This window comes from Thermobia domestica, chromosome 8, assembly GCF_964235325.1.
Source record: "Thermobia domestica chromosome 8, izTheDome1.hap1.1, whole genome shotgun sequence".
NCBI classification, from domain to species: domain Eukaryota; kingdom Metazoa; phylum Arthropoda; class Insecta; order Zygentoma; family Lepismatidae; genus Thermobia; species Thermobia domestica.
This window is the reverse complement of record NC_137461.1, coordinates 109,641,569-109,652,499: the sequence shown is the minus strand read 5'-3', so window position 1 is coordinate 109,652,499 and position 10,931 is coordinate 109,641,569.

The window sequence follows — 10,931 nt, the reverse complement described above, 5'->3', positions numbered from 1 at the left end:
ACATCAGTCACGTTTAGATGAAGAAATGAATAATATCTTAAAACGTCGTGATCTTAGTGTACAACAAAAGTGGAAATTATATCAACAAACTTTGCATCGTTATTTACAGTATACATCTTCTTCTTCACATAAGCCTATTACTTTACCTATCATTCAAGAAGAAAAATTATCAAGTTCCAAACAAGATAGCAATACTTCTATTTTACCATTTGTATCAAACATTTTACAATCAGTACCGAAAACACTTCGTAGGAAAACAGATCTATTATTAAAACAGTTGTCAAGTTCTGATAAAATTCAGTGGGATAAGTCTGGCATTGTACGTATTCAAGGAAAAACAATACCAGGTTCAAATATTATAGATTTAGTAAATGATGTTGTTCGTACAAGAAAATATTCAAGAAATCCTTTAGGTATTCATGAATTTAAAAATTTATTAGAAGATCTTAATGTTCCTAAAGAATTTATTGGTACACCTATTAGCACACCAGCATCAAAAGTGAATAGTAGTAGACAACGTATTCGTAAAGTAAGAAAATCTACTAGTCCTGCAGTAGTTGCTAATTTATTTAAACAGTGGAAAGAATATAGTATGTAAAAATGACAAAATTATCAAAAATATATTATGATTATTCAAATCCTGATTCTTTATCAAGTATACAAACATTACAACGCAAAACAAAGTTATCTAAAAAGAAAATTAAAAATTGGTTAGCTTCTCAAGATGCTTATACATTACATGCACCAGCTCGTAAAGTTTTTGAACGTAAAAAGTATTATGTTAGTGCACCAAATGAAACATTACAAATGGATTTATCAGATATGCAAAATATTGCAAAGTATAATAATAATTATAAATATATATTATGTTGTATTGATATTTTTTCACGCTATGCATATTGTGTTCCGTTAAAAACAAGAAAGGTCCTGAAATGGTAAAAGCAATAACAAAAATTTTTAAAAATTTCAAGTTACCCGTGTTTAACGTACAAACAGATTTAGGCGGTGAATTTTATAATCGTCATGTAAAACAATTGTTTAAAGAATATGAAATTAATCATTATAGTGTTCATTCTGAAATTAAATGCGCGTTAGCAGAACGTTTTATACGTACATTAAAAGAAAGATATCGGTATTTTACTGCAAAGAATACTTATCGTTATATTAATGTATTAGATCAAATTGTAAAAAATTATAATCATTCATACCATTCAAGTATTAAAATGGCACCTGCACAAGTAAATGATTCCAATGTGAATCAAGTGTGGGAAACATTATACGGAAATAAAAATAATAAAAAGAATATAACATGTAAATTTAATCCGGGTGATTATGTTCGTGTTAGTAAGAATAAACATGTATTAGAAAAAGGATATTTACCTAAATGGTCACAAGAAATATTTATTGTTGACAAATGTATTAAGTCAAATCCTGTCACTTACAAATTAAAAGATTGGAATGGTGAAGAAATTAAAGGAATATTTTATGCACAAGAATTACAAAAAGAAATTATAAATTCAAAGAAAACATATCTCATTGAAAAAGTATTAAAATGTAAAAAAGGGTGGATGTATGTAAAATGGTTAGGATATCCATCAAGTATGAATTCGTGGATTAGATCAGATTCTATTCAGTCTGCAAAATGAATTCGAACTTTACACACGACTTTTACGTTACTCTTCCTCAAATGCAAGTAGCAATCTTTTTGATAATAATACAACATCATCATTTCGAGTTAAATTGGCACAACCTATTGATTTAAGTGATGGGGAATGGGGTGTTGCATTAACACAAATTAATATTCCGTGGAGTTTTTACAATGTTGGTGAAAATGAAGAAATTATAATTACTAGTGTTATCGATGATAAAGTTGAACGCTACCGTGTTCCAATAACACCTGGATATTATTCATCAATTGAATCTATTCTACAATTAATTCCTGAAAATGTTCGTATGTTACACTATTTACAAAATAAAAATCAAGTTGTTATTAAACATTCTTTAAAATTAGAAGATCAATGTATGATTGGTGTAACACCAGGTTTACAACAGATTTTTGGATTTATTAATGAAAATACGCTTGATGTTAAAAATGTTATATACACAAAAGTTAAAAATGTTGATTTAATATTAGCACGTGGAAAATTTCCATGTGATTTAGATTATAATATTCCCAATACAATTAATGTTTGCATTGATATTGTAAAACAACAACAAAATATAGGTCCATTAGTTCGAAAACTTAGTGTATATAATGTACAACACGGTAATGTAAAATCTTTTGTCTTTCACACACCACACTATGTTAAAGTTGAAAAGAAATATTTTGATACAATAGAAGTAAACTTAAAAGATGAACACGGGTTAAAATTACCATTTCGTTTTGGAACTTCAAACCTAACACTTCACTTTAACGAAAATGATTTCTGAAAGTATTAATGATAGTTTTTACATTACATTAGTTTCAAATGCTAGTGCTGATGTATATCCTACAAATAGTCCGACACATTTTATTAATCAATTAAAAAATAATATTCGTTTATCAGAATCCGATTGGTATGTAGGATTAAGTGAAGTACATATTCCATTAACATGTTATAATGTTACCGCGGGTGAAAACGTTATATGGTACAAATTTAAAAATGCAGAACCTATGAAAAGTAAAATTCTTGTTGGATATTATCCATCCATTCATCATTTACTAGAAGAATTAAACGCAATATCGAGTTTTATAAGATTTAGTTTTTCAAATGTTGTACGTGTTGAATGTGATGAACATGTAGAATCAGTTACATTGTCGCCTACATTAGCTTTACAATTAGGTTTTTCTGAAAAATCAGATCTTGTAAAAGAATCTCACGGATTCAAACAACCATACATAGATATCGGATATCCACATCAAATTTCTATTTATACAGATATTATACAATATCAATTTTTAGGTGATACAAAAGCACCATTATTACGTATAGCAACAATCTCTGATATTAAATATGGAAAAGTTCAAACAATTACATTTGAAGATATTCATTATATGCCACTTGCAAAATTTTGTTTTAACACTATTGAAATACTATTAAAAGATCATGCAGGGCGAAATTTGCCATTTCGTTCTGGGACACTGACCGTAACACTACATTTTAAACGCTCTCCTGCATCTTCTAAATAATAATAATAATAATAATAAAATGAGAGCAAGATGTGTTACTTATCACCGTGGGCGCGGAATACCATATTTTTCAGGACCTGTATATCAAAGGGGACATGGTATAGGTAGTTTCTTTAAAGGATTATTTCGTTTTGCTTTACCATTTCTTAAACAAGGTGCAAAAACTGTAGGACGTCAATCATTACAAACCGGTATGCAAGTTGCGGGTGATGTATTAGAAAATCGACCATTTAAAGAATCGGTTCGTGCACGTGTAAAAGAAGCTGGTAATAGTTTAAAGACAAAAGCAATTAATAAAGTTGGGCAGTTGCTAACTGGTAACGGCAAGAGACGGTCACGCAAGAAGAAAGCTCCTGCAATTGTAAAGTTTGGACCACCAACAAAACGTAAACATATACAGGACATCTTTTCATAATGGCGTTCCTAAATTCAAATAGTTTCGAATGTTGTACCAATGAATTTGATTTCTTTTCTATACCTATGACACAAACAGCTATTGAAGCAACTACAAATGCTGAATATCGTCCTATTTCCACATTAACCTCAGAAGGACCTATTGAATTTGTTATTCCGGGAGAAACAGGGGAATTTATTCATCCTGCATATCTATATCTTTATGTACGTTGTAAAATTACTAAAGCTGATGGTACAACTTTAGCTAACGATGATGTTGTCGCACCCGTAAATAATTTCTTACATTCTTTATTTAGTCAAATTGATATTTCGTTAAATGATAAATTAATTAGTTCTTCATCAGGACCTTATCCTTATCGTGCATACATTGAAACATTATTAAATTATTCTCATGATGCTTCTCAAACACATTTAGCATGTGCCATGTGGCATAAAGATACTGCAAAAAATTTTAATAAATTAGATAATACAAATGCTGGTTTTCAAAAACGTGCTAATAAGGTGAGAAATAGTAAATCTTTTGAAATGTATGGACGTCTTCATACGGATATTGTAAGTTTAGATCGTATGCTTCCTAACAAAGTAAGTTTGCGTGTAAAACTACATCGTAGTAAAGATAATTTTTGCTTAATGTCTGCTGAAAATACAAGTTATAAAGTTGCACTTGAGGAAATTATTCTTCATGTACGACGTATTGATGTAGCTGCAGATTTAGCTATGCAATTAAATACACGAATGGGTTCGGAAACAGCCAAGTTACCTCTGACCAGAGTGGAAACAAGATCTTATACTATACCTGCACAACTAAAGTCTTACAGCATTGATAATCTTTTCCTGGGTAATGTTCCTAAAGGCCTGATTATTGGTTTCATCTCCAACACAGCCTTCAATGGGAAATCACATCTTAATCCCTTTGAATTTCGAAACTTTAACGTTAACAAACTGCAATTACAAGTCGGTTCAAAATCATTTCCTCCCAACCCCCTCACTCCTGATTTTAATAATAATTTATACCTTCTAAGTTACTATACTTTGATTTCAGGTACTGGTATATATTATCAAAATTATTCACATACTGTTACTCTTGATGAGTATCCAAACGGATATACTCTGTATGCATTTATTCTATCTCCAACAGGAACTTTAGATGATAACACGTGGGATGTAGTACGCGATTCCCCTGTAAATTTAAAAGTATCATTTTCAGAAACTTTAACTGAGTCTGTTACATGCATTGTGTACGCACAATTCGATTCTTTAGCACAAGTAGACAAAGACAGAAATATTTATACTGATAACACCTTCTAATTTATTTAGTTGAGTACAATGCGGGTTGTTGTTCACTTCTCGGCGTATCATGATAACGAAGATGAGTTTATTATAAAAGAGCTAGCCATTGTAAATCCTGACGTTCCCTTTTTTCAAAATTGGGTTTTTAAACCACCATTTCCTTTAAATAACTTATCTGAGCCAATCATAAGCACAAACAAATATCTAGGTGAGAATGTGTATGGCATTACCTGGCACGAAGGGGATGTAGAATATTCACATCTTAAGGAAATACTTCAAACATATTGTTCAAATACTACAACCATATACACATACGGAATAAATAGAAAGTGTTTTCTTCAAGAAATTCTTCAAAGAGAAGTTACAAATTTGGAAGAAATAAACTGTCCAAAATATACTGCATTAAGTTTTCACGTTCATCGGTGTGCACATAATAAGCATCGTTTCGGACAATATAGATGTACTGTTCATGAAGCATTACTGTATAGTGAATATGTGAAAGTGTATGATTATGTGTTACATGTGAATAACAGTGATAATTACATACTTACTGCAATTAAAAATAATCTCCATCATGTATAGTGATGAATTATTAAAAGTGTTACTAAGTGATAAAGTGATTGGTGCAAGTGTTACTGGAATTTACCCTATTGACAAACTTCCTGTAACGGTAAAACCTCCTGCAGCACTTGTGATTAATTTTGATACAACTGATTCTGCTGGTTCCCACTGGGTTGCAGTGTACATCAATAAGAAAAAACATGGGTACTACTTTGATAGTCTTGCTATGGACATTCCCAAGGAAATAAAAAACTTTTTGTCGAAAAATACTAAAATGTACTTTACAAATATTCAACAATATCAACATGATAATTCTGTATTATGTGGTTATTTTGTCTTATATTTTCTGCATCATATTATTCGCACTCAATCATTTGAAAAGTGTTTAAAATTGTTTAACAAGAAAATTTTGAAAAAGAATGATGCTATTGTTTATAAACATGTAAACAAATTTTTAAAAAGAAAACAAATAATTTTTAAAACTTATTTTTATTTATTTATTTATTTTTTTTAATTTACATTTTTAATTTACAATAATTTTTTTTTAAAACTTACACCCATGCATTTTATTTACAATTCCTCATTACAATCTTGATAATGCATTAGTTAATGCTGTTGATCTTTCATATTTCCACCAATAATTCAACTGTTGTGCATTACGATATGCACATCCTGATTTCTTTACAATACTTGTGTGAAAAGAACAATATTCATTAAATGTATTTCCACATAATATATTTAATGAAGGACAATGTTTTGTTTCTAAATCAATGACATTATCTAATGCAAATATTCTTTTAATCCAAAGAGATTTCTCTAAACCTTTACAATAAAAGGTTGAATTCTTTGCGCATAATTGATATACAAGGTTTCGTATGCATGATACAGTATATCCAGTTTTGCTATCCCATTTCAATCCATGCAAATTTAATGTTAACCAGTCAATTTGTTTTTGACATCCTAGTGATAATAAATTATATTCAACTGGTGATTTTACCAAGCAATGAAAATTTACTGTATCATCGCATGCAGTTAAACAAAACTCACGAATAATAAATTTGTTATCAGACATTTTAAAACCTTGAATATCGATAATATACTGATTTACACATGGTGAAATTTCATTTGTATGAAAAATAAAAAACGGAATTATCTGTCCAACAAATTCTGTATTTTGTAAAAGATCACAAGTTTTATGCATAAAGCATAGAAATGAGATTTCACTATGTTCTTGTTCAAACACTTCAAAGAGTTCACTAAGAGTTTTGTCAAGAGATAAATACTTCACTGCAAATGATCCAGTATTATGAAAATGTCTACATTCATGAGGAAGATGTAACTTGCATTCCACGCATTCCATTGGATTATTGTTGTGTAAGTATACTTTTATAGTTTTTAATACACAGTTCACATTAATGTTTTCACCATTACATAACACACATGAAACACTAGCACTATTCGAATACATTTTTTTTCAATCTGAAATATTCGCTTTCCGTTTGTCTTTTCTTATGAAGATCTCTAGTAATTCCGGTAAATAGTCTGTATCACTTAATAATTCCACATAGGCGTCATAAAATTTTTCTCTTGTTAATAGTCCGATAATATGCGTGTTTGCGTACAAATAAAACACATCATCTTCAACACTAGGACTTGCTATAATACTCCAAGCGCGAATTTCCAATAATTCTGGACGCATAGTCATACAATCATGATCAAAATCATGATTAGATCCTGTTGTACATCCGTCACATATTAGTGTTTCATTAAAATTCCATTTTTCAATAGCCTTCTTTATACATTCGCGATCCACTTTTTCACTATTACAACAACAATCTAAAGCCCAAAATCGTGATGTTCTTGATAATACAATTGGAGATGATGGCGGTGTTGGTGAAACTGATAGCGCTGGTGAATCTATTGCATCAAAATCAAATTCTTCATCTGACGATGATTCGTATATTTCTGTTTCAGCATCAGATATTGCTTCAATATTGCTATTGCAAAGATCCTTCTTCTCATATGACTGCATGATGTATCTTAATATATATTTTGTCTCTTATAACCTGTATTTAAAGTATTTTCATAACCGCAAGGTAATCACGTGTTCGGCATTCCCAATATTAAAGTTATTTTTATTAGTTTGTCCCCAATTTGCGACGTTTATCTCCCACGTCCACAATCTTTCTTTTGTTCACCTACCGCGGCGCCAAAGTTATTTCTATTAGTCTGGCGGTATTAAGTAATGTTTACCAAACGTGTCAACGGTCTTCCTTTGTATTTGAATTCAAGTTTTAGCAACGTCCTGCAAGCACACATCATCACTCTTACCCAACCGGTTTTCCAAAAGCGCGCGAAAAGTTCAGTTCATGTCTTAAGTTCACCAGCAAAAGACGTACGGAAACTATGCTCTGTATATGTACCATCATACTGTATCGTACCGTACACGTGCTTTTACAACGTTCACCGAATATGCTCACACAGTGTTCGAGTAATAATTACGAAAAATAAAAAAATACGATCCAACAAATTAAAAAGTCCCGCATGAATAAATATTTCCCTCCTATCATACAGTGTTCACCTATGGTGTTAAGGGTCCCGGGTTCGATCCCAGTACGTATCACAAACTTTTACACATTAGAAGTGTTCTCACCTTCTTATTTTTAACAACGAGTTTGCACAGCAAACGATTTATTTTGCAAGTTGCTACGACTAATTTATTAGGAGAATATCTTTTTATTCTCTCACATATTGTTCGAACATCTTATTTTTAACAAATAAAATAATTACCATCTCCTTTAGCCTAACAGGGATAATGGTGGGACTCAAATATTTAATTTTTTTCCAAATTATATATTTCTCAATGTAAGTTTCTATTAGTCAAATCCATTTGTATAATATGAGATTCGAACTGGGAATTCATCTCACTGTCATAACGTTTCATCATATCAACAGATTTAATTCAAATCGAACCAATTCAAATTTCCATTATTATTTTTAAAAATAGCCAGTATAGAGGCCGTACACGCGTATACACACTCGAAAAGGAGCACATGACCTTTACAACAATACAGACATGTCAGCACAACTAAAAAAAAGAAATATAAGAACTTTCCAAATCCATGTCATCAAACCCTAATGACATACACGCCCCCCTCTGCCAACACATCCCATTAAAGGAGAACATGACTTTCTAAATTAATTATTACGTAAAGTACCGTTAACATTCTTCCTTTCGGGTTTAAAAGTTCGTCAGGAACTACTCAGAATTGTCACTGTTAATCTCAGCTACTCCTAAAACTATGGATTCGACACTAATATGAGTCATTTTCGATCATTTTTAAATGTTTATCCCCCTTCCCTACGTTGTACCCTCCCCAACTATCAGGGCTGAACTAGGATTCAAAACAGCATCAGAAGTGTCACTGTTTCTCTCATTGACCCCAAAAACTATGGATTAAACACTAATATCGGTCATTTTTGATCATTTTGAAATTTCTCTCTCCCTTCCCTACGTTGCATCGTCAAACTGAATAGATTAAAGCAATCCCTGCCCCTAAACTCATGTATGTTGAAAATTTGATTGAGATCGGTTGTGTGGTTCAAAAGTAATGGAGTCACAAAGGCAGTCATTTTTATTTTATTTTTTACGTATATATATATCTCCCCTCCCCCTCCGCTACGTTGGCTCCTCAAAGTGAAACGATAAAAAAAACTACCAAGGCCCGACCCTTTTCTATGTTGAAAATTTGATCGAGATTGGTTGGGTAGTTCAAAAGGTATTAGGTTTTTTAGTTTTTATTTATACGTCCCCCTCCCCTAGGATCTACCGTTAAAGTGAAATTCCAAATATGTTTTCAGATCCGAACATCATGTATCTTGAAAATTTGATTGAGAATGGTCATATAGTACAAGAGTTATTAAGTTACAAAAAAAGTCACTTTCAGCCTTATATAAATTGACTTTTATATATCTCCTCCCTCCCCCTCCTCTAAATTGCAGCGTAAAAGTGAAATGACGAAAACATCCCAGGCCCGAACCGTATCTATGTTGAAAGTTTGATCAATATCGGTCTGGTGGTTTAAGAGTTACTGGGCCGTATGCAGTAACACCCATTTTCACGTGTGATGAGTGCCATACTAAAAAGTTCGACTAACATAAGGTTCCCGTAGTAGACAAGCTTTTAGTCTGACGTTAATCATACGTCAAAACGACTCTGCATAAGGCGGATTAAGTTTAATTTATTTTTATAGATTTCTCCCTCCCCTTCCCACCCCTCCCCTAAGTTCTACAGTTAAAGTGATATGATATAAACCACCTCAACTCTGATCTTCATGTATGTTGAAAATTTGGTTAAAATCAGTTGGGTTGTTTAAGCATGATGAAGTCACAAAGACAGTCACTTTTATTTTTACTTTTTTGACATATATCTCTCCCCTCCCCATCCTCTTCGGTGTACTGTAAAACTGAAATGAAGAAAGCATCCCAGGCCCAACCTTATCTATGAGATCGGTAGGGTGGTTCAAGAGTTATTAATTCACAAACATGCTACCTACCGTTTCCCTTGGGTGCTGGCTCCCGGAGAACTCCCTAAGAAAACAGCTGATAACAATTCTGGTCCAGGCTCATACTCTGTTTGGACGCTGATTGATAATATTGAGATATGACAAGTGATTTGGCATGAGCCACGTTGGTGCTTTTGAGACTCAGGTTGTGTTATACTTACTTTTGCGTATGCACACGCATATATATACGCAACTGGCAAGCCGTCTGCTCGCAGGAATTCACACACACATGAATGAAGATGATATTTACTTGGGTAAATTCCTATTTATTGAGTATGGATATATGTGGGTGCGGAACGGAATTATATATATATATATATATATATGACAACACACAAAATTCTCAGTTTATAGAGCTAAATGCTCAAACAGAAGGAATTGCACTGAAGTAATCGAATAAACGAAATGAAGAATAAATTCTTAACACTGCATGGTAAATGTAGATATGCGCACACTGTTTACGAACACTAGAAACATATCCCTGGTTGAAATATCACTTGCACTGTAAATTGACTCCGCACTGAGTCAAGACTTTCACTGTTTAATAATGACAAGGGGAAAAGGGGAAATACTGCTGAATGAAGTATCTCGACTTCAAAAGGACGCTGCATATCCAGAAGGTATTTGTTGGTCCTTTTGCTTCACATCCTATAGATTAATGTCGCACCACGAAGTTCTTCATACTATCACTTCATACGTTGTCTTGCACTGCCTCTCTCTACGACGAACTTTTTGCTAACTTCTCTTACTACGAACTCTTATTGCTAACTCCCCGCTTCTACTGACTCTTGGGAACAACCCGTTTTCGATACTTTTGGTTGACAATGCACTCTAGCAAATAATAATAATAATAAAAAATGTTAATGTTTTCTGCATTCATACGCAGTGCCAATGGGTTGATGTTATAATAGAGAACACTGGCAACATTTGAT